The 25,973-nt window shown below is 41.5% G+C and overlaps 1 long non-coding RNA gene across 3 annotated transcripts in view; it reads right to left on the reverse strand.

The window, feature by feature from the left end:
• Positions 1–25,973, reverse strand: part of LOC106832786 (uncharacterized) — a 98,090-nt gene that overhangs the window by 37,381 nt on the left and 34,736 nt on the right. For all 3 annotated transcript variants that reach the window (XR_011495656.1, XR_011495655.1, XR_006516665.2), the window contains 2 exons: positions 20,292–20,399; positions 8,968–15,377 (listed from right to left, as the gene is read on the reverse strand). This is a non-coding gene — a long non-coding RNA (uncharacterized lncRNA). The remainder of the gene's footprint in view (positions 1–8,967; positions 15,378–20,291; positions 20,400–25,973) is intronic.

A 25,973-nucleotide genomic window follows, 5' to 3' on the forward strand; every position in this document is an offset into this window, starting at 1 on the left:
CAACGATGAAAGAAAGCAAAGAAAATCTAAATAAATGGAATTACAGATTGTGCTCATGGATTGGAAGACTTAACATAGTAAAAGACAGCATTTCTCCCAAAGTTTGTATACAGGTTTAATGCAATTCCTACCAAAAGTTTAGAAAGTTTTTTTTGTAGGTATAGACAAGATTATTCTAAAATTCCTACAGAAAGGCAAACTAAAATAACTAAAACAATTTGGACAAGGAGGAATAAAGAGGAAGACTCAGTTTACCTGATTTCAAGACTTTTTATATAGCTACAGTAGTCAAGACTGTGTGGTACTGGTGGAGGGATAGACACATAGATCAATAGAACAGAATAAAGAACCCAGAAATAGATTTACGCAAATAAGCCCAGCTGATTTTTGACAAAGGCACAAAAGTAGCTCAATGGAGGAAAGACTGGATTTTCAACAAATAGTGCTGGATCAATTGAACAACTATAGGCAAGGAGAAGGAGAAGGAGGAGGAGGAAGAGAAAGGACGAGGACCTCAACCGAAGTCTCATCTTTCAATAAAAACTAAGTAAAAATGGATCACAGACTTGAACATTAAAAGCAAAATTATAAAACTTTTTTAAAACAATAGGAGAAGATCTTTGGCACCCAGAGCTAGGCAAAGAGATCCTAGCCTTGACACCAAAAGCACGATCTATAAAGGAAAAACTGATAAATTGGACTTTATCAAAATCAGAAACCCTGGCTTTGTGAAAGTCCCTGCCAAGAGGACAAAAAGACAAGCTACAGAGTGGGAGAAAATATTTGGAAACTACATATCCACCAAAGAACTAATATCTAAAATATATAAAGAACTCTCAAATCTCAACAGTAAAAAACAATCCAGTTAGAAAATGTGCAAAAGACATAAAGAGACATTTCACTAAAGCGAATATATAGATGGCAAACAAGCACGTGAAACTATATTAGCCGTTAGGGAAAGGCAAGTTAAAACCACAATGAGATAATATCATACACCTCACCAAATGCTGGTGAGGATGCAGAAAAACTGGATCACTCATGCACTGCTGACAGAAATGTAAAATGTACAGCCACTCTGGAAAAGAGTTTTGTAGTTTCTTTAAAAACTAAACACACAACTACCATATGACCCAGAAATTGCACTCCTGGGCATTTACCCTAGAGAAATGACAATTTGTATTCACACAAAAAATGGACACAATTGTTGCAGCTTTATTAACAATAGTGAAAAACTGGAAAGAACCCAGATGTCCTTCAGTAGGTGAATGGTTAAACACCCTGTGGTACATTCATGCCACGGAATACGACTCAACAATAAGACAGGAATGAATTATTGATACACACGACATGCATGAATCTCCAGAGCATTACCTACTGTATGATTCCATGTATATGAAACTCTTAATTGCAACAATGTGGATGGACCCAGAGGGTGTTATGCTAAGTGGAATAAGTCAGCCAGAAAAAGACAAATGCCATATGATTTCACTCATATGTGGAATCTAAAAAAACAAAACAAATGAACAAACAAAACAGAGCAGACTCATAGATACAGGAAACAAACTGATGGTTACCAGAGTAGGGAAGGGGCGAAATAGGTGAAGGGGATGAAGAGGTACAAATTTCCCGCATAAAAGAAATCAGTCATGGGGATGTATTGTACAGCATAGGGAATATAATCAATAATATTGTAATAATTTTGTATATGGTGACACATGGTAACCAGACATCACATTGATCATTTCGTAATGTATATAAATACTGAATCACTATGATGTACACCTGAAACTAATAGAATATTGTATGTCATTTACACTTCAATAAAAATACTCTTGGGGCAGGCCTGGTGGCGTAGTGGTTGAGTTCGTGTGCTCCGCTTCGGCAGCCCAGGGTTCACGGTTTCAGATCCTGGGCACGGACCTACACACCACTCATCAAGCCACGCTGTGGTGGCATCCCATATACAAAGTAGTGGAAGGCTGGCATGGATGTTAGCTCAGGGACCATCTTACAGAAAAAATAAAAATAAAATTAAAAAATTCTTAATACGACAAAATTACAGAAACAAAGAATACATCAGTGGTTGCCAGAGGTTAAGGATAGGTGGCAGCAGGAGGGTAGTGAGTGTGGCTATGAAAGGGCAGCATGAGAGATTCTTGGAGTGATGAGATCTTGACAATATCAGTGCCGGTAACCTGGTTGTGATATTGTGCTACAGCTTTGCAACATGTTACCACTGGAGGAAGATGAACCAAGGGCACACGGGATTGCTCTGTACTATTTCTCACAACTGCTTATGAATCTACAGTTATCTCAAAATTAAAAATTTAATTTTAAAAAGTAATAGTTTCAGAAAATCTGGAAAATATATATAGAAACATACACAGAAAAATAATAAAAATCATGTGTATCTCCACCATTCAGAGATAACCACTTTTTAATACTCAGGCATACTTAACCAAGTTTGAAAAGTCTTTACAAGCATGAGTAATTTTAAAGAAAAATAACTCTTGTTCAGTGGAAGTGATCCTATGCCCAACCTTCTCAGCGTGAAAATTCTTTTACTTCAGAAATCCCTTCTTCTCCTAGAATGGCTTGTATTAGCCAGTGTTCTCCAGAGAAACAGAACCAATAGGAAACACATAAGTGATAAAAATGAATTGGTTCACCTGACTATGGAGGTTGAGAAGGCGCAAGTTCTGCAGTCAGCAAGCTAGACACTCAGGAGAGCAAATGGTTCAGTTTTAGTTCAAAAGTTGGCAGACTCAAGACCCAAGAAGATCCAGTGTTTTCATTGGAGTTCAAGTTAAAAGGCAGGAAAAGACCAATGTTCCAGCTCAAGGTGGTCATGCAGGAGGAGTCCCATCTTACTGTAGGAGGGTCAGTCTTTCTGTTCTGTTCAGTCCTTCAACTGATTGGATGAGACCCACCCACTTTAGGGAGGGCAGTCAGATTTACTCAGTCAACTGGCTCAAATGTTAATCTCATCCAAAAACACCCTCAGGTTCACACCCGGAATAACATTTTACTAGCTATCTGGGCACCCTGGACCCAGTCGAATTGACCCATAAAATTAACCATCACATGGCCTGATGTCATTCTTTGTCCCACCAGCGAATCCCCCACCGTCCTCTCCCAACACTTTGGCTAATTTCCTGAGAAGTTTTTCCTCTAAATATAGACAAGATCAAATTGCTCTTTGTTTATAAGAACCAGTGAGGTCATAACTGCTGTGGTAATGCTGTGGACCTCAGCTATAATATTTTTCAGCCAAATATCCTACATCTGGAATGTATCCCAAGGGGGTTACTAGCACCAGAGTGAAATGCCCCCCAGGGAAGTGGTGTTAGTTCTGTGATGGAGAGCTGAGGGATGTGGTGGAGCGGTTACAGCACATACACACAAAGGGACCTTTTGGCCTGTCATGCCGGGTGCCCACTTGCTCTGTAGTGAACATCTCAGCCTGGGTGGTGCAGATTAACACTGGGACATTTCAGATGCATCTACTCTGCAGAGAAATTCTTGCCCTCCCTGCTGCCACCCCGTGCCTCAATTTCTCTAGCTGTAAAATGGGCATCTTTGATCTATCTTTGCTTTATAGAGGTATTAAGTGTAGGAATGTCTCTACAGCACTTCAACTCCTTAAAAAATACCGGTATAAATAAATCAGAGACCACTCTGTAAAACAAATTCAAGTTCACTAATCACCCAGATCCTTATGAGACTCTGTAAATATTTAATGAAAGTGGACAAATGGGTGGCAACTTGAGGATTCAGCTTACAACCGAATTTGAAAGGAAACCTCATAGAAAACTAAGAGTGAAATGGAGCACCTGAGAAAGTGACTCCTTTGGCCACACAGTTCTGCTGCCCTGCAGCCCACCTTCCCAATGGTGTGTTCCTCATCACACGTTCATCTGCCCCACAACCCAGCAATTCTACTCCTGGGATTCACCCAAAATAAATAAAGACATGTGTCCACAAAAATACTTGCACAAGGCTATCAATCACAGCCTTACTCACAGTTGCCAAAATCTGGAAACAACCAAGTGTCAGTCAACAGGTGAATGGATAAACAGATTGCAGTATATTTGTACAGTAGAATACTTCTTAGAAATAAAACAGAACTACACAATAAAAAATAAAATACACAATAAAAAGGAACACTCACACTACTGAAATAGGCAACCACATGGATGGATCTTAAAATCATTATGTGGAGCCAAAGAAGACAGACACAAAGGAGCACACACTGCATGACTCCCTTTATATGAAGTTGGGAACAGGCAAAACTAACCTATTGTGAGAGAAACCAGGATGGTGGTTGTGTCTGGCAGGCAGTGGGGATGGGGTTAGAGATGGTGGGAAAGGAAATAACTGGGAAGAGGAATGAGGAATGAGGGCATTTTCTGGGGTAATGGAAATATTTCATATCTTGTTTTGGGGAGGTGGTTTCACACGTATATAGAATTACTGAAGCCCTCTAACTCAACAGTGAAGATCTGTGCATACTATTGTACATAAATTATATCTTAATAAAGAAACAGTTTTTTCAAATTGCCGGACCCACCATATCCAGGGGCAGGAAAACTTTATCTTCACTGAGTAAATTTTGAATGAGCAGTGAGAGACAAAATAAAGTTTCATTTAAAATAAAACAAAACTTTATGTTGTTCCCATCACATCCTTCGATTGTGCTTGTTGAAGATATCAGTTAAATGCACTACTTATTTTGCCCAAGAAAGGCGGAAAGGAAGAAAGAAAGGGGATGTCTGACACTCTCCTGACCCTTCCTGTTTAATACGCTTACTTCCGTCTCCCTTGACTCCATTGTTCTATCCGCCTCACATTTCCACAGGGCCTCCCCATCTCCCTCCATCCCAGGTGCGGACGCTTTCACAGGCGGTCCCGAGGTGGTTGGCTGAGCGGGAATAAAGGTCTGGAGCCAGTAGAGGGTGACACGAGACAGTCTATAATTGAGGGTGATTTACATGGTACCAGGGCTAAGTGCCAAAATTAGCTTAGAAAAACCCTCTTCCAAGGGGGAAGATTTCACTGAGGCAATGAGATGAGTGTACTTGGAAGAGCTGGGGGAATTTGGATCAGTGCAGACATAGAAGAGGGCAATTCCATAAGGGATGTCATAACCAAAGGCACAGAATCAGAAAAGCATCATGCACATTGGGGAAATCCAAGGGACTAATCATAGCCACTATTTGTTGAACATCTTCTGCTTGTCACCAACTTTACATCTATTTTCTTATTTAAACTTCAAGACGTCTCCTCATTATACAGATAAGAAAAGGAAGACAGAAATGAGGTGACTTGCTCAAGCTCTGCCAGCTAACAAATGCGGAGCTGGACTGTGAATCCAGGTCCACAGCTCATGTGCTTGCAAACTATGTGCACCATGATGCCACTGCCCCAGGTTCATGCAGGTGAGGTTGCAGCAGGTGTCTTAAGGCCTTTTTAGCAAAAAGCAGGATATCGATGAATGAATGAATGAAAACAGAGCTAAGGGGTTGTTTACAAGTACTGAGGTGATGTAGAATGAAAAGTTGGGGACCATAAGATAGAGATCCTTGAGTTACAAGTTAGGAAGTATCAATTTTATTGCAGGTACAGAGAAATCATTAAAGTTCTTAGAGCAAAACTGCGTGTATGTGAAAGAAATATTTTCAGAAGATTTTTCTGGCCATGATGAACAGAGTGAGCTGGGCAGCAACCAACAGCAGGAAGAGAGGTAAGAGGATATTAGGGTACTGGGTGAGTCCCAACAAGGAGCCATTTACCTGTCTATACTAAGGGGACAGTAGTGTGAATGGAGTAAAAAGATATTCAACAGATATCATAAAAGAAATATGCTGAAGGCCTAGTGTCTGCTAAGATGATGGGTTGAGCAAGGTGAGCTAGGAAAAGAGAAAAGGATTCTAGGGGTCAGGCCTTGGTCCTGGGAAAATGGTGGTTTGATACAGAAGTCAAGGAGAGCAGGAAGGAGGGAGCGCAGTCAGCTAATCAGTACCGTCCATTTGGGTGTGAGATCTGGTGGGACACGGAGACATGGTGAGATTTTCATGTCAATGGGAGAAGAACAGATAATTGAGATCAGAGAACCAAACCTTGGGTATTAGAGCTGCCTGGTTAAGTGCTTGGACTCAAGTCAGACAGAGCAGACCAGGATTTGACACTTACAGCTATCTTAGCCTCGTTCTTCCTCTAAAAATGAAATAATGTATCTGGTTTACAGGGTTGATGGGAAGATTAAAATACACAATAAGAATTCAATAAGTGTCAGCTCTGATTATTGAGGCATGCATATATTTGGGGAGAGAGAAGAAGGGAGACCTGGAAAATTAGATGAGGAAAACTCAGAGAAATTTGGAAAAGACTTAGAGAAGTGCCCCATGACATATGCCTGGAGGGTCTTAAGGCGAGATTGATAAACAAAGGAGGGTGGGGTCAGAATGGGCCACTGACCTTGGTAGTCAGTAGACTAAGGGAGGCAAAGTCAGGCTTCAGGGGATAAAGGGATGATGGATAATGTCACAGTGGAGATAGTAGATATAGATAAATAAGACAGCAGAAAAAGGAGAGAGAGACCTAGAAAGAAAGAGCAAACTCAAAGGAAGATTTATTTTCAATATCAAGAAGGCTGGACTAGGACTGAAAGCAGAAGTAAACAAAGTAAAGGACCAAGGAACAAAGAAATAGATACTGAGCAGTAAAATGACAATGAAGGGACAAATACCCCACTCCCACCCCCCCCCCCCCATAGAGGCAGCGTAATGAAGTCAAGGAAAAACCTGGATGAATTGGCATGAGAGGCACAGAGGGAAATCTCTTATCTAGAGAGGGTGGAGACGAGACAGAGAGAGAACGAGGTGTAAGAAGGGAAAAAGACTTTGGTGTTGTGAGGCTCTGTGGATGGAGGAGAAAGATTTGACCCCAAGGCTTAGCCACGCCAGTCCTTAGGATGACCCTTGGTTAGGATTCACCTGTGAGAAGCAGAAGTTGTGGCCCCAGGCCAGAAGGAAGGGAGCCCATGACACCCTCCATTCCCACTCAGCCCAACTTGAATACAAACATTTGGCCTTACTGTCAAAGGGAGAATATTTCTGTTCCCTATAAATAAATGGAATCCACACAGAATGTTCTAGAAGCTTCTCTCAGTTGCCACCTCTCCAAAGTATTGGCCCAGGTGCCCAATGACACGCATTGCCAAGTATTCCCATCCTACTACAGAAGTTGAAAAGTTTAGCGGCTAGACTTGGTGACGGGTGTGTTCCCACCACACTCCCTCTGGGTCGATGGTTTCGTGGAAATCGTAAATGTCCCGATCCTCCTGAGTCTCACTGGGCCGACTTCAGCACTTGGCAATGCACTGGAGGATGTGGTCCCTGGTATTTTCATTGCTTCATTATTTAAAGGGCAATTCATTGCGTGCAATGGAAACAAATAAAACTCTCTTTCTGACATTTCTAAATCTGAACCCTGAACTCTCAATAAACCTTCCAGTTTCAAAATAATTATTTGAGCTAAGCCCTGGCGTATTCACTCTAAACCATTGAGTAGTGCTCCTAAGGTTGGTGATGCAATCTCTGAGGCGGAGACTCGAGCGCTGGAACTTCCCTGAAGAATATTAAAGAGTCCCCTACGCGGCAACCCATTAAAGGCAATTTTGTCCTCACAGGCCTCAATCAAATTTGCACAGCAATTAGTCCTGCACAGGGTTTGATACATTTCTTAATTATAAAACAACTTTGTACTCTATTGGCCCTTTCAGATGGGTTAAGAGAACGTTAATTACCTCCTCCTGAGACATCAAAGACGTTTTTTTAATGCCTATTTTAAGGGTGAATAAAGCAAGATGTAGAGACGCAGGAACGTCTATTAAGCACCTACTACGCATTAAGCTCCATTTGGGGTGATTTCCACACGTGTGAATAAGCCTACGGGTAAATTAACAAACGTTTGGAGAAGTTAGATTCCCTGTCTTTGGTCACATTGCTAGTAAGTCTGTCTGCCCGAAAGCTGAGTTGTGGATCATGGTGCCTCTCGCTCGTGACTAGTATTACCCGTCACACATTTTGGAGCACTTTCTGTACGGCACACAGTGCGCTAGGTGCGGTGAAGAATAAAATGACTGGGCCCCTGTTCCGGGAGTACACGTGAAACACCTCCTCTACGTGCTTCTATAATCGAGTCAGCCGGAGAGCTGGGGAGTGAGCACCGCGCAGGGAACAACCAGCTCGGCGCGGGTGGGTGAGGCCAGAGAGCCCACACAATCGAAGGTGGGGCTCCTCAGGATCCAGATCCCCTGGAAATTGCCACCTCTCCCTTTCACCGTAGTCCTAGGCATCGCACAGGGAAGGAAGTTAAAACATCTCAGGTCCCCCGGAAAAAGCACCTAGGCATTCTCGTGCCACTGGCTTTGGCATCAGAAAACGCCAACCGCTTCCTTCCCTGCCTTTGACTCAGGCCGCCCGGCCCTGTGCCCTCCGCAGCATCCCTCCCCCACCTCCAGCCAGTCTAGATTTTTTTTCATTGTAATCTTCCTAAATTGCGCATTTCATAAGACCTTCAGGAAAAAGTCAGGAAATGAGGTTTAGAGGAAGACAGAGGAGGAGAGTAGGGGGGCCAGGAGGGTAGGGAGGAGGGAAAAGCAAACTCTAGGAGAGCAAGTCTTTCATTATCACGACCTGTTAGGCGCACATCCTCTCCCTCTCCCTGTGCCACCCTCTCGCTGGATGCGAGCCATCCTCCGGGCTAATGAGCAGAGCGCAGGAGATAACTAATCCTAATGCAATTACCGCTCGCCATTACACTGATAGGTTTGAGGCGCTCCGCGTGTGCCCCGCAGCCTGAGACAGGCTCGTGCGGATGTGCCTGAGCCTCCTGTCTGAGACGTTTTGACAGCTGTGTACAGTCCCGGGCCCCCTCCCCCTGACAGCATCCCGGGAGAGCGACCTTTTAACAGCGAGTCCCCAAGCAGCCTGTCGGAGGTGAAATGAAATCTTAGCAGTTTGAGGGAAGCCTGGCCGGGCCGTGCGCGTTCGGCTGCTATTTCCAGGGCGGTGATGGAAGCCGCGGAGAGGCAGCCCCTCTCTCTGGCCGCTCCCCCACCCCCGCCGCTTCCTGAGAGCTTACGGGGTGTTTCAACTGCAGTGAAAAATTATAGCGCGCGGGCCGGGCCCTCTTCTGGCGAGGCTGGCGCTCCCGTGATAGGGGGATGGTTTGCAGCACACATGTTCCTTTGTTTGGCCGGACCACGTGCTCTGTTAGCACAGCAGCATGTGGTACCACTGGAGGAAATCGAACCAACACTGAAAGTTCAAGGAACAGCCAGGCTCTGCTGGGAAGCGGCTGGGCCAGGGCCGGGGTGAAGAGCTGAAGCAGGAGGCAGGCCCGCCTCCCTCCCGGAGAAGCACAGCACGTTGGGGGAACGCCCTGCTGACCGCTTTTCTGGAGAAAGGGGACTGCAGGTTTCCAGGACCGAGCACGGACGGGGAGGGTTTTCTGCAGTAACCAGCTAGTCCTGCCTGGGATGGGAAGTGGACTTTGATTACGATGATAATCTGGTGTATTTGAAAGAGCTTTATAGTTGATAAAGCCTTCTCACAACCTTTATCTCATTTAATCCTTACAAAAACATATGATGCTAAAGTGCCTCTCCTTCTTGGAGTAGAGAGGGAGAGTGGAAGGGCTGGAGCCCCTGAACCCTTGACCGAGTGGTCTGACCTTCCAGGAGGCCCAGCGGGCGGTTCCAGCTGTGGCTGATGGCAGAATGCATGAAACACTAACCGTTTGTCTCCCGCATATTTCTCTCTCTCTCTCAATCTCTCTCTCTTTTTTTAATTACAGAACAGTACAAACTTGTGGTTAAAAAAAATCCAAACAATAGAGAAATATAGGAAACATAAATGTACAATGTAAAAAGGGCAAGTTTTTGAAAATCCAGTTTCCCAAATACAGTCATGGTTAAGATTTTCAGTCATTTTCTTATTTTCCCATGCATGCCTGAACATATTTATGCAATTTATAAATACTTGAATCTTTATTTTAAAAAATGAGACCTTACTACACATTCCATTCAGTTTTAAATCTGTTCAATTTAACGATATATCAAAGCATATCTTTCCAAAATGGAATATATAAATCCACATTGTTCTTTTTATCAGCTGCATAATATTTCTTTGTATGAACGTATAATTATTTAATTGCATAATCAGATGGTTTCCAGTTTTTTTATTAAAACAATGCCAAGCTAAATATATATTGATATGTAAATATGTATCATATATGAATATACTAAATATGTATGTGAATGTATATGAATATGAATATATATGCACATTGTGAAAGTATTGTTTTAGGGTGAGTTCCTAAAATTTCTAATTCAAAACAGTGTTGGGTCAAAGGTAAGGCACATTCTAAATTTCAATAAATGTGGCCAAATCGTTTAACAAAAATGTTACACTAATTTACAATGCATCTAAGAAAGTTAACTGTTATTTTTGACATTACTGTATGAAAGTTAACTGCTTGCACACACATCTGACCTGAGTATTTGTAAATCTTTTTAATTCTTGCTAATTCAACAGGATAAAAATCTGATGTTTTTAACAGTAAAGTTAAGCATATTTCTTAGAATATTTTTACTGGCTATTTTTTATTTTTCTTCTATAAGTTGTATCTTTTGCCCATTTTTCTATTGATTTACTTATCTTTTCTTATTGATTTAAAAAAATTTCTGGGGCCAGCCCCAAGGCCACATGGTTAAGTTCTCATGCTCCACTTCAGCAGCCCAGGGTTTCGCCGGTTCAAATCCTGGGCGCAGACAGGGCACTGCTCATCAAGCCATGCTGAGGCAGCATCCCACATGCCACAACTTGAAGGACCCACAACTAAAAAATACATAGCTATGTACCAGGAGGCTTTGGGAGAAAAAAGAAAAATAAAATCTTAAAAAAAATAATTTCTTAGAATACTTTGCAAAGATTTTTCCCAGTGCATTTTCCACCTTTCAGTTCTGAAATACAGAAATGTTAAATGCTTTATTTAGTCAAATCCGTCAATTTTTATCTTTATGGTTTCTAGGTTTCATGCCATGCTTGGAAAACTTTTTCAAACTACCAGAAAATTAAAATATTCTCTTATGTTTTCTTTTAACATTTTCATGGAGAATAACAGAGAATACCTACTTAGGGAGAGTGGCTACAGAAGGTGAGACTAAAACTAAGCTCTGAAGGATGAGAAAGAACCGGTCATGGAGGTGAAGATCATTCCAGGCAGAAGGAACAGAGCAAAGGCCCTGAGGAGGAGAACGATTTGGAGCATTTGAGGAATTTAAAGAAGGGCAGTGTGTCTGGAACACTGTGAGAAGCCAGCAGATACAGAGCCTTATAGACCAAGAGGAGGGAGAAATTAGTGGGTGCCTCAGAGACCCAGGTGAGGAATCAATTTTATTCTAAATGCAGTGGGAAGCCACCGAATAGTTTGAGAAATTAATGGTCTGATTTATGTTTTTATGTTTTGACTTATTTAAAAGAATTCTCTGGTGTCCTTGAGAATGATGTAAAAGGGGTAAGAGATGAAGCAGGGATCCCAGGAAGGATTCTGGGAAAAAGGAGGTTGACTTGCTGGATAGTGGTCATGGGAAATAGAGAGATGGGAAGACTCGAGAATCATTTGGGAGGATATTGACATGACTTACTGATGAAGCAGATATGGGTGAGGAGGGAGAAATCTGACTTCTGGGTTCTAATTTGAGTGACTGGGTGGACGATGTTACCACTTCCTGAGAAGTGCAGATTAGAGAAAGTTGGCAGGGGGCTGGGGAGAGTTCTAGGGGATCACTTTCAACATGTTGAGTTTAAGATAATCATAAGATATCCAAGTGGATCTATCAAGTAGGTGGTTGGCAGCGCAACACTGGAGCTCAAGAGAGAAGAGTAGTAGGAGGTAAAAATTTGGAAATGTGCTGGCCATTAGAAATTTAAGTCCAGGAAGTAAGTATACAGAGAAGAGCAGAGGGTCTGGCTACAAGCACTGACGGAAGCTCCATATTAAGAGTTCAATGGAGGAGGACAAGCCAGCAAAGGAGACTGAGGATCCGTCAGCGAGGTAAGGCAGAAAACACAGAGAGATTGGTGTCTCAGTGACGAAGAGAGGAGGAATAGTAAACAGCATCAAATGCCAAGAAGAGGTACCATAATACATGAGGACCAAAAAGAATCCATTAGAGTTGACAACAAAGAGCTTACTGATGATATTGACAAGAACAGTTTTAGTAGAATGAGGTAGAAGCTGTAATTTGAGAACCATGGCAACCTCCCTGAGAGAAAACTTGCAATGTAATGGGGGACTTACGTAGATATAATGCCTTCTTTCTTTTTTTCCTTTGAGAAAGATCAGCCCTGAACTAACACCTGCTGCCAATCCTCCTCTTTTTGCTGAGGAAGATTGGCCCTGAGCGAACATCTGTGCCCATCATCCTCTATTTTATATGTGGGATGCCTGCCACAGCATGGCTTGATAAGCGGTGCCATGTCCATACCCAGGATCTGAACCAGCGAACCCCGGGCGGCTGAAGCTGAGCGCATGAACTTAACTGCTGCGCCACCAGCCTGGCGCCTATATAATGCCTTGATCTGGCATTTCTCAAACTTTCTTGTGTATTAGACTCATCTGGTTAACAACAGTTGCCTGAGCCCCAACCCCCGGAGTCTGACTCAGTAGTCCCAGGGCCAATATTTTAAATCAATTCTTCAGGTGATTCTTGATACATAGCAAAGTTTGAGAAGTGCTGCTTTAACCCAGGATAGATTTCTCAGAACGGAATTTCAGATTCTACGTCTGATTGAAAGAGGAGAGATTTGAGGACAGAAGGCCTTTCAGATCACATCACATAAGCAGCTGCCTACTCTTCTGTGAAAATAGTGACTGTACAGAAAACTACATCACTTGGCCTTATGCTCACATGTTTTAACCTGACCTTAAATTGGAGTCACTGAATACAAGCTAAAGTCCCTACGTCCCCTGCCTGTTTGAATAGAACCACAGGTAGACTCAGATAACATTTTGCAAGTGAAATTCTTTTTTTTGGTACAAGACTCCCCAGAATTCAAGACTGTCTCTTCTTCAGTTGTTCTTCTAACTGACCAGACGGTCTAAGACTGAGAATGTCATTAAAAGCAAAACAAATCCTGGTCTGGGAACTCAGAGTCGACTCCCCTCTATTTAGCAACCACACTCTAGGCGAGCACTTTCATATACATTATCTCAATGAATCCTCACATAACCTTTTGAGCAATTACTTTTATTTCTATTTTATGGATGAAAAACTGTAGCTAGAATAAATGGTGCTGAAATTAGTTATTAAGGATGTCTCAGAAATAGCATTCTTTGTCTATATATAGGTTTGACTGTGTTATTCTGACTATGGAAAGAAAAATGGGTGGTGCATTGCCCAGATGGTTCCGATATGTGCCTTACCTTACCCTTTTGGCACTGCTGTGTAGATCAGGCTGTTAACAGCCAAGCCTGTCTTATCAGCTGGATTTTTATTCTTTCCCAACTTGGACATGGGGCACGATGTCGTGGAATGCATGGGCATGAACCTGAGGGTTCAAATTCTGGCTCTGCCCCTTAGTAACTCTGCTGCGTTGGACAAGTCATTTAGCCTTTCTAAGCCTCGTTTTCCTCATGTGTGAATCAAGAAGCTCTCAAGGGGGCTGGCCCCGTGGACGAGTGGCTAAGTTTGCGCACTCAGCTTCGGCAGCCCAGTGTTTTACTGGTTTGAATCCTGGGCGCAGACATGGCACCACTCATCCAGCCATGCTGAGGTGGCATCCTACATGCCACAACTAGAAGGACCTGCAGCTAGAATATACAACTATGTACTGGGGGGCTTTGGGGAGGAGAAGAAAAAAAAAAAGATTGGCAACAGATGTTAGCTCAGGTGCCAATCTTTAAAAAAAAAAAAAAAAGCATCTCTCAAAAGGATGTTGTGAGTATTAAATGATATATGTTACATACATAGTATGCTCAATACTCAGTCATTATTTATACCAAACCCCATTATACCCCTCAGTCAAATCCCAATTCCACCCAAATCTCATATGGGATATATTCCTAAAATCCTTTTTTGGGAAGTACTGCTGTTTCTTATCCCTCTCTAACCCCTGAAGGGATTATTTCAACCATGTTCTGGCCCTCTCCTGAGTGCCTCATAGCCACTCCCCTTCATAAGATCTTATTTTGGGTCCTGAAAGAGATGCTGTGTTCAGACTCCTCCTATTCCATTTCTTTCTAAATCTAGCATTAACATAGACATAGTTACCTGGGAAAATTGAGGAAAATGAAGGGCTTTGCCAAAATTAACCAACTTCATCATGAACACAAATTCTAGTCTCTAGTATCTAAAAATACAAGATTTTCCACAACAACCGTATCACCCGGTCATGTAAATAACGGTTGGGTATTTCTAGAGATGGAGAACTCCAGAGCAGCCCAATCATTCCATAGCTCTGCCTAGTAGAAGCTTCTTCATGTCTATTAAAATCTATCTCCTATAGTTTTCATCCTACTCTTAAGGACCGGAAAGAACTAGCCTTTCAAATATCCAGCAAAAGCTGGCATAGCGTTCTTGAGTTTTCTCTCTCCAAGCTACAAATCTCCAGATCCTTCAGTTTTTCCTTACATAGTATGGTTTTTGGTCTCTTCGTCATCATGTCCTCAAATACATTATTTATCTCTTCCCCTCTTTTTTTTTTTTTTTGAGGAAGATTAGCCCTGAGCTAACTACTGCCAATCTTCCTCTTTTTGCGAGGAAGACTGGCCCTGAGCTAACATCCATGCCCATCTTCCTCTACTTTATACGTGGGACGCCTACCACAGCATGGTTTTTGCCAAGCGGTGCCATGTCCACACTTGGGATCCGAACCAGCAAACCCCGGGCCATGGAGAAGAGGAACGTGCGAACTTAACCGCTGCGCCACTGGGCCGGCTCCTTTGTCTTCCCCTCTTAAAGTAGGCCACCCAAAACTAAATGCAAACATGAAGTTTACCCAGTACAGAGAACAAGCTTATCTCCACCTCTGTTTCTTTTACCCAATTAACATGGTCTGCATTTAGATACACCCACAAGATTTAGAAGTTCATTTCCCTGAATTCTGCTACTGCCACTGGCAAGTAGTTGTGAAGACTTTGGGATTTTCTCCAGCAGATCGAAGGTTCCTAATCACCAGCTTCATGGGTGATTAGATAGTTGTGTAGGGGTCTGAAGTGTCTTCCTGATTCTTATTTTGAAGTCAGCAGTTCTGGTGGTAGTCTCTTGATTCCTCTCCTTCCTGACCATGGCAGAAGTGGAAGTTCCCCTGGAAGACCAATTCCACAGTATTGCTCTAAGAGTCATTCCTGGAGGCCCAACCTAGCGCCCACTCCTCCTGCACATCCAACAATTTTGTAGGGACCTAATTCTTTGTACTAAATCTCTTGCTGCTTGAAATGGACGGAGTACTTTCTGTTCCCTACAATTGTGTACTAACCACTTTGAACAATAAGTAGGAATTTCACAAGACAGAAAAGATTATAGCAATGCAAAGTTTTGCTTTATATTCACATATATGTAATATCCATGGGGCTGGAGTATGGATGGACAGATGGTTGGACTTGTAGATAGGTAGACATGGGAAACACTATCTTCCTGTCTCCATGTGTTTATTCCATAAAGTCACAGGGTGGCAAGACTGGCTGGCATCTATATTACTGATCAAAATATGTAGTTTGGCTACAGTTATAAATCCTACTGCATTGATGAGGACAGAAATAACTCTAAATAATTTCAACAAAAGAGGGGGATTATTAATTATCCACCAGCAGAAAGGATAGGAGTGGATATGGCCTTAGGGACATCTAAACCAAGGATCAAATGTTCTAAGTGGTCTCTCTCTTCATCTCTCATCTCTGCTTCTCTCTGAATATTAGATTTATTCTCCCAAACTGTCTTACCTAACAGAGTAGGGTACACGGCTGCCAGCTACTCCAGATTTCTATCCCAAATGCTCCCAAACCAGAGATGAAAATAAAGGCCCTCTTCTCTCAATTGAAATTTGAGAAATTCCAAGATAAAAACTCTGAACATGGTTTGGATCTTGAGCCCATCCCTTGGACCAACACTCTGGCCTGGGAGCGAGGTGTCAGCCCAGCCTGGAGCACGCGATCGTCCCTGTAGCCAGGGGAGTGGAGACTATAAGCGGGAGAACAGGCGCTGAGCAGACAGAGTAAAACTCGCCCCCAGACCTGAAAGGATCCGAATGATTCCCCAATTGCAGCTTTTAGGCTTTTAGATGTTAACTCTTCTCAGAGGATTTAAAACTACCGACACGACCACTACATTGAAAAGTCTGTCTCAGTGTTACTACTCTGGGGAGCACGTTTCTGAAAGATTTCATCTATGGAGGATTCTGGTAATGAGGCATTTATCTCAAGGTCAGTTATTTGGCCACATCAACCATTTAGAATCCAAAAATAGAAAAAAAATAGCATTCGAATAGGTAGAAGAGGCCGTTTAAAAGAAATCAGGTTACAGGTTTCCCCTGCTATCCGAAAGCTCGCTTTACAACACTTCCCTTTCTCAGAAGACCGACTTTAGCGCTTGTTTCAGCTAACCCTAACCGAAAGAAATCCAAAGAGGATCCGGCCCTTTTATGAAAGAAGGCGACAATAGCGTTCAGCGCATTTGTTTTGCAGCCACTTCTTATAGAGGCAGGGCGCACCCCAGCAGTGAGAGTCGCGCAGCCAGCTCCTCCCCGGGAACCGCGCTCAGGGTCTCAGAATCCAGCCTCAGGGCTGTCACCTCTGTCTGTGCGCATCTGTGCTTTATCTCGATTTATTTTGGTAGGTTATTTTTTGGGTCTGGGAACACTCAACAATTTTTCCCATGTAAATTAGCGGTAATTGCTTCTTTGCTGTGAGCCATTTCAGCTTAGGAAAGGCTTCACAGGACTGTCTACTTTCGGGTAGCAGGGGAAACCTATATAGGGATGATGAAAAAGTTCTGGAAATAGACAGTAATAATGGTTACACAACATTGTGAATGTACTTAATGCCACTGAATTGTACACTTTTAAAAATGGTTAAAATGTTGTCTTATGCATATTTTACCACAATAAAAAAATTTAAAATATAAAGCTGTCTAATTCATTTATCCATTCGTGAATTCACTTATCCACCATTTGTTTTGCTTTGGTGTCAGAAGAAAATCTAGAATGCGTGGACATGTCTGTAGAATAATGGGATCTTAAACGGTAGGGTTGGAATGATCCTCAATGCACTCAGCTCTCCAAGGTGAAATCCATGATGCCATAGAATTCTTGGGCTAAAAGTGTTGGCAGAAATCATCTAGTTAATCCTCCACTTGTCACAAAAGAACATTTCACTCCGTCCATCCAGGACACCTAATTCGTCCTAGACACAGATGCTTCAACTGGTTTAGAAATGCCACTGACAGCAATTGCCCTCCCTAGGCTTCGCAACCAAAACTTAGATGTGTCCCAGACTGGAAAGAAATTCTCTCGTGAAGGATGTTGGTACGATGTCCCCATCCTCTGCCACATCAGAATGAGCCAATAGGCGGTTTCCTCCCAACTCATAGAAACTCCATCAGAAGAAAAACGAGGGCCTTTCATGCTCTTAACCTTAAGAACCCAAGACTGTTCAGTAAGAGGGAAGAGGAGCCATAATATTTTTTCTTCCCTAACAGGGAATGACTAGCTCAGAGAAGGCAAAGCTGCACTAGTGGAAGTTGCCTGCCATCAGTTAAGGTTTTAGAAACAGAGAGGTTAGAAATCCACTGCTATGCTTCTATTTCCCTCTGTCATGGCATTAGCTTTTCGATAACTAGGCATTTCTCTAGTGAGAAAGAGGCCATCATGGAGAAGACACCCTTCCAAAAAGAATTGAGGACATTTCTACAGAAGTGGGTTAAATCAGAGAGACTTTCTGGTCAATTGGCCATAATCTGTCATCTCTCATGTTGTTTTCGTTTTTAGCTTTCCTAGAACCTCTATTTTTTATTTAAAAAAAAAAATTTTTTTTGGAGTGTCTTCTTTTACACATTACAGAGAAATCAGAAAGTAACTTGGAAAAAAGGTAAAAAAATGAAGTATAACTCCCATTATGCGTTTTTTAACAGATATTTACTAAAGGCTCACTACTTGCCAGACTGATGTTACAGTTGTCTGTCACTACCTCAAAACTTAGTTACTTAAACAACCATTTAATTGTGCTTATGATTTTGTGGGTCAAGAATTTGGGAATGGCTCAGCTGGATGCACTTGGCATTTGCTGGGCTGGTGGGCTGGAGGGTTCACTTCCAAGATCGTATCTTCACTCACATGTCTAGAACTTCAATACCCTTTGTCCACTCTCTATCTCTCTGTCTCTGTCTCTGTCTCTCTCTCCCCCCTCTCCCTCCCTCCCTCCACATTATGTCTCATTCTCTGGGGCTTCTCCACTTAGCTTGGATTTCTCACAGCATGGTTGTCTCACAGTAGTCATATTCCTTACGTGATGACCAACTTCACCATAGCAAGGGTTTCAAGAAACCCAAGTGGAAGCCTTAGAAGTCCCTGAACATTACTTCTGCCACATTTTATTGGTCAAAGTGAGCCATTAAGGCCAACCCAGGTTCAAGGTGAGGGGAGAAATAGACTCCACCTATCCACAGGGGGGTAGCATGCAGATACAGGGAGGGAAAGACTTGACGGTGGCCATCTTGGAGAGAAGAGACCACACACAGTGCTGTAAGAATCTACATACAGTCTCTGTTCTCACAGAAAGAACATATACAAACAAGTAAACAGGTAATTACAATGATACTAGAGGCACGCTACCGAATAGGAGCACACTGAAGGACAACTCAACACAGACTTGAGAGGTCAAGAAAGAATTTCTGGAGTAGAAAAGATTTAACCTGAGACCTGGGCCAAGCTGGAGGTGGTTGTGCGAAAGGGAAGACAGAAGAGATAACGTTCTAAAAGTTGGGAATAGTACTCTAGAAGGCCCAGGAGAAAAAGAGAGAAAAAGAGCATTTGCACAGAAAAAACTGAAAAAATTCTGATATGTCAGAACAGTACGTTAGAAGGGTATGAATGGTGAAAGACAAAGTTGAGGAGAAAAGACAAGACCAGAACATAAATCTCCACTCTTTTCTATCTAAAGGTAGCTATGCATTAAAAAGTATTCTTTTACAAATATGGGTTCATGCCATTTATAAGGTTTTGTGGTCCATATTTCATCACTTTATGTCGTTAACATCTTTTTTCTTCTCAATAAATACACTTCTAAAACATCACTTTAAATAAATGTATAGTATTCGTTCATTGTCTCTCTGTTACCTGTTTTAACCAATCTCTTATGTGGGATATTTAGGGTATGTCCAATTTCCTTTTACATTTATCCTTATAGCTAAATCTTAACAGTTTTTAATGATAATTTCCTGGATATGGAAGTTCTAGCTCAACATTTATGAATACTTTTTTAAGGTTTTTGGTAGAGAGTACCAAATCATTTTCCAGAAATTTTTATTATTGTTTAAAGTCCCAGCAGGTACTCAATAAGAGAGTACCTACTTTGTTATACTTTCCATTGGTAGGAACAATCATTTTGTTTCTATTTTTTACCAATTTGATAAGTTTCCATTTACGTTTCTGTAATTACTGGGGAAACAGAAGTTTTTGTCTACTGGTAGTTCTTTTTTTATGTAGGCTTCTGAAGATAATAAGCTTATCAAAAAGAGATAAGTGGCTAGACTTTAAACTTTAAAGTGCTATAAAACTGTAATAGACAAAATTTAATCTACTAGTCAATTTAAACTGTAGTTTGACAATACCTCTGTCTGCCTTTCTTTCCTCTTAAATGCTTCAGTGTTTGAGCTGTTCTCAAATAGTCACAGTGACTTGGGAGAGAAAGGAGGAGAGGAAGTCAAGGGTTGTGACATCTCAGAGACCCAGACTAAGTTCAATTCCAGTTAAATAGGTGAAGTGGGGTGAATGAGGGGCCTTATTTCATTCACGATGGCACACTGGCTCCCTCCTTTAATACATTTAATGATCCTGTGAGCTTAATGACTGTTGCAATTAAAGTCACCCTGCTTAAGCATTGTGAATTACATTATGCTTGTTAGTGGCTGCCTTTGATAAAACATAATAGCAAGTCATCTCTTTTACATCATAACTCATTTTAAATATTGCTTTTGCGTATCTGTCCTTGCCCAGTTGATTTATTACCTGGTACTCCTAAGAAGTGTAATAAAAAGGAAGTTAGGACTTGAGTAATTCTTCCAGTGTCTGGATAAGCAGGAAGCTGAGGGGAAGATGGCCTTCTGATTGGTTAGCCTAAAAATGGAGATGGAAGAGAGGATGGCAATCAGGAATTAAATTAAACTAGTTATACGGAAGGAAAATATTAGCTTTTGGTGGCCTCTTTGCCCTCCCTCCCTTTGAATGGAAAATCAACAAAGGCCAGGTCTCCACCAGGAAGACTCGAGATATAAACTTATCCAGATAAACTGGGGCAATGGATCTGAGAGGCAGGACTGGGGACAGGGACTGGGAAATATTGCATGTCTGCTTTCGTCTACTTAACTTTACTAAGGAAAATTTTGACATAGATATTTGAAAATAAAAACTGAACAAGAATCTGGTGAAGTTGACCAGTGTTGATTATTTGAGGCCAAAAAACCCCCAAAACCCTCATATTGCTTTTTTTTTTTTGGAGGAAGATTAGCCCTGAGCTAACTACTGCCAATCCTCCTCTTTTTGCTGAGGAAGATGGGCTAACATCCGTGCCCATCTTCCTCTACTTTATATGTGGGACACCACCTCAGCATGGCCTGATGAGCGGTGCCATGTCCTCACCCAGGATCCAAACCGGCAAACCCCGCGCCGCCGAGAAGCGGAACCTGCGCACTGAACCACTGCGCCATGGGGCCAGCCCCTCATGTTGCTTCTTTGTTAACTACCCAACACCTTCATCCCCAAATCACAGGAATTGTTTTAATCCTCTTCTTCATTTTGCTCCAGGAAACAGTCTCATCCTTTTGGCATTCAGTCCAAATATTTGCCTGGAGAGAAGCCCGCTAATGCCTAATGTTCTTTCCATGTGAATCCATAACCTTTTTATCCAAAATCTCTGTCCTTACATGTAACATTCACACAAGATGCATTTGGAGTTGGGAGGTGTTAGTTGTATTAGATAGAACAAAGCTCAGTGATTCACAGTGACTTCACTCTGACCAGTCTCAAATGACAGCACAGAATTATAGGTGGGAAAATGTCTATTGGGGTACACCATGAAGTTCTTGGGAGCCAGTGGAGGATTGTCCCCCTGTATGTTGTTTTGGTGCTTCCTTAATCAACTGACTGGCTCCTCTGTGACGTCTTTGTATATAATAGAATAAAGGGTGTTCCATTTCACACACCTGGCAAAAGGTCTTGAGTTGACAGACATAAAGAAGAGTTCACAAATCTCTGTGCAATACCATCTAACGAAATTACTTTTTGAGAGACAGAGTGTTTTTGTAGAAAATGTACTACATCAGAAACAAGGAGACCTGGATTTGAGACCCATTTCTGGCACCACTCAGCTATCTTGCCTTAGATGAATTATTTTAACTTCAAGGGACCTCAGTTTCCTCTTCTATAAAAAATAGGGTTAGACTTCCTTGTCTCTAATCCCTTTAAGCTCTTAATGACTACGGTTCCACATTGCTGTTATGATCACTTCCAATGGGTTTTGTCATATAAATTAAGTAATTTTTCCTTTCAAGACATTTATTTCCATGAAGATATTCATCCTGAACGCATTTGTCCCCTGACTACTTGGGGAAAAAAATAATGATGTAGAAGCTTTAAAAGAAAGTCAAATAATAATAATAAATGTATACATATACACATAATATATATGTATACACACACACACACACACACACACACACACACACACCCTTAGTTTTGAGTTTTTCATTCACCTCACAGGAAAAACATTGATAATGTAGTAACACAATGGGCCCAGATCTCCTCTTCCATTTTTAATATATGCTTGATTTATTCTTCAATCTTATTATACTTCCTTACATTACTGTGTCTACAGAAGACTATTTCCTTCCTAAATTGTTGTAGTAGACATCTTAGATATGTCAGTTGCCTACATTTTATTGTTTCTTGGGAAATAATAGCAACAACAACACTAGCTCGCACTTGTGTACCCCTCTATGGTTTGTACCATTTAAAGTTAATGTCACACTCATCAGGATTATATTAGTGGCACTAGGTCATCAACTCAGAAGGGAGCATCCATAATTTCACCAAAAGAAAACCTTCCAGAAAAAATTTTTTAACGTTGAATAAGTATGTGTTAAAATAAGGTTGATCCAAAATCACCTTCTCTAAAAAACAAAGTCAGCCAAATAGTTTGTTACAAAATATAGAGTGAATACAATGAAATGAGCACCCTAATACCCATTAACGAAAATACATTTAATTGTTACAATCTTTCTGGAAATAAATTTGGGAAAAATGTACCCAAATGCTTAAAAATGTTTGTACCTTGGTGATTCCTCTTCTATTAATATATCCTAAGGACAGATCTGTAATGCAAAGATTTTTTTAAATGAAGATATTCATGTACAAATTATTTATAATAAAAGAAAATTGGATCCAATCAAATGACCAACACAAGGTAATGGTTTAGTAATTATGGTTTATCCGTATGATGGGACATTATGTAGTCACTAAAAATATATTTTTTCAGAATTTTTAATGAGATGGAAAGTGCCTCTGATGTTCTATTAAGTGAAAAATGTCATAAAATAATATGTTAAAATGTAATCTCAAAAATTAAATACCCAATAAAAATAGAACACAGTATCTCAATATTGAATTACTATTATTTTCTTCTTTAAATTTTTTATAGTTTCCAAATCTTTAAAGTTGGGCACGTGCTACTTTTAAAATGAGAAACAAAATACCCATAGAAATAAAAAACTAAAATTAATGATGGCTTGTACTGTGAGACCTCAAGTAGCCAGAATGCACAGAGAAATGAAATGCTTTGGTGGATTTAATGTTGTGACAAACTACAGCTTAATTAAGAATCCCTTTCTGAATCTCTTTGCTGAGAATCAAATAATCAGTCAACAATTATTTTCTGAATTTCTACTACCCACTTGATTCAGGGCTGTGCAGGCTATTGTTGTCCAGCCCAGACCAGGCACCTTGCAGAGGATCCAAACCACTACCATTTAGTGAGACAAACATGTGTCAGGCAGCCTCAGTGCCAGGCAATGGGCACACGAGGTTCTGCAGAATACTTGCAGAAGGAGAAGTAATTTTTCCCAGGGAGCTCAAGAAAAGTCTTCACAGAGGACGAAAGGGAGCCTTGCAGCATGGACAGGATTATAATAGACAATGAAAGGAGGACCTCTCTGCTCCACCGCCCACCCCCAGGCGGACAAAAGCACAGAGGCAGGAAGGAAGCCAGGGCACGTCTGGGCTCTGGAAGAGATCTTCCTAGCAAGAGCAAGGGGTCTCTTGGGGAGTGGTGGGGCATGGTTTCTCAAGGGCATTAATTCACTTCCTAAATCAGTAACTAATGGTCATAACTGAGTCTTTGCTCAATTATTGCAGATACTTTGGTGGCTCAACCATCCTTGGGAACATTAAAAACCACAATACACTTCCATAAATGCACATGTCAAAGGCCTAAGATACCATTCTAAATAATAACCGTAATCCCTTACCTTTGTATAGCTCCTTTCAATTTACAAAGCTTTTCCCTGTGGTTTATCTCATTTGCTCTTCACAGACACCCTATAAGACAAGCATTATTATCACCATTTTACCGATGAGGAAACACACTCAAAGAGATCTGATGGATCATCCCCAGTTACACCACCAGCAAGTGACAGTGGGCTTCAAATCTCCTAACTCCATTGCATTTCCTTCTGTATGCAGCTGCCTTTGACCCAGGGACACACTCTCGAAGTCCAGTTCTCTTTTACCTCATTCCGAATTTCGTTTTCATCACTGTCATCGTCTTCTTTCTTCTTGGATTATAGGGTACAGAGGGTTCTGTTTGGGTTTGGATTCTTCAAAGCAATTCTCTACTTTCAAAGTGCTTTCACACCTCATTTATCCTTACAACTTTTCAGGTAATTCAGACAAATTGAAAACTTTACTTCAGTCTAAATACACTGAGGACAGAATGGGATGCAGAGAGGGTAGGAGCAGGGAGAGAGAGATGGAGGCAGGAAGGAGCAGCTAATTGACCCAAGCTTTGATTCCCTTCGTGCCACACAGACTTGGGCAGAAAAGGGCCCTATACTCACAGAAGATGTTAAAAAGTACTTGTACTTTGCCCTTCCCAGGTTGACAGACTCCTGGAAATAGAAGAGGTCTAAAATCCATCTTTATGAATTCCATCTTTGTTGCACCATTTTACTACCAAAGCCTTTTCAACATTTGGTTCCATAAGAAAAACAGTTCTGTCATATGGTTTCAAGTACTCCTCACACTTCTGAAACCGAACAGGGCTGCCAACTAATATTGCAAGAACTAAATAGATGACATCTGGAAAGAAGAATTTTAAAACCCACAGTTTCATTACCCTCACCTGTGTCTATAGAGGCAGCATGAAAAGGAGAGGTGAAGCGGCAGAGAGATTCTCTGAAACTGACTTTGGGGGGAAACCGTGGGGAGGCGCACATGTTAAAAATCTGATTTATCATCTGTCTGTGTTGTCCTGATTCACCAAATGAATTTCAAACAGTTAGGGTGAAGCAGGAGATTGCATGTGAAGCCGGTGAGTTCAAGATGTCTTTACAGCCAATCATCTCGCCAAAATCAAATCCCGTTGCTTAAATTGTGGAATTGAGCTGGGATTTAATGAGCAGATAAATCAACGATACTTACTGAGCATCCCCGACGTCCCTGCTCTGTGGAAAACATGGTAGAGTGTAACTTTGGGCAAGCCATTGAATATTTCTTACTCCAGGCTTCCCCATCTGAGAAATTAGGATACTAATAATACCAGCTCTTCCAAATCAATGGAATTATTGTGAAGCTCAAATAAAGTAATATATGTGGAAAGATTTATAAGCTCTAAAGTGCCAGGGAAATGCAAAGTAAAATTATTAGACAATGAAGCAGTGGGTCCAACCTTTGCTCACAAGGAGCTTGCAACCTGTTTGTAGGAACAAAGCATAAACATATCAAATGTAAGTAATAGCATAAGGATTAAATTGTAGAAAAAACAACATGGGAAGTGGTTTGGCAAGATAATACGTAATTATTTGCAAGTGAGAGGTACAGACAATGAGATTTATGGATTTAAAACAGGTAACTATCTCAGTGAGCTGGGGTGATGTGGACAGGCTTTGTGGTAGAAGCGACCTTGGATCTGGCGTTGAAGGGTGGGTAGGTTGAGCAAGAAGTATAGGATATTATCCCCACAGCTAACCTGAGCTGATCCAGATCCAGGTAAAAAAGATGCTTGAGATGGAATTCACAAACCACTCCTGCTCGTGGTCCACTGTCTGAGGCCGACTGAGGTAAGACACAGACAGAGTGGGCTTTAAAAGAAGCGCCTGAACACTACCATAGAGATTCAACTTGGAATTGTTTGACTGCTCCATAACCAAAACCACCCAGACCCTCGTGCTCTTCTTCACCACACCCTTCTCATTCACATTTATTTCACCTGTTAAACTGCAGGGTGTCTTTCAGGAAGAGAATATAGTTACCCAGAGCTGTATTCCCCACTTGAGGCAATCACAGTATGTTCCACTGCGGTTGGCAAACTAAATTTCAAGTGGGAAACACGTAAGTAAAGATAAAGAGGGAGAAAACAAAAGATGTGTCTCATTTCAAAACCATTCACTTAGCTATGGCTGTGCTAAAAAAGTCTTTTTA

The sequence above is a fragment of the Equus asinus genome, chromosome 20, assembly GCF_041296235.1.
Source record: "Equus asinus isolate D_3611 breed Donkey chromosome 20, EquAss-T2T_v2, whole genome shotgun sequence".
In the NCBI taxonomy this organism is placed as follows: domain Eukaryota; kingdom Metazoa; phylum Chordata; class Mammalia; order Perissodactyla; family Equidae; genus Equus; species Equus asinus.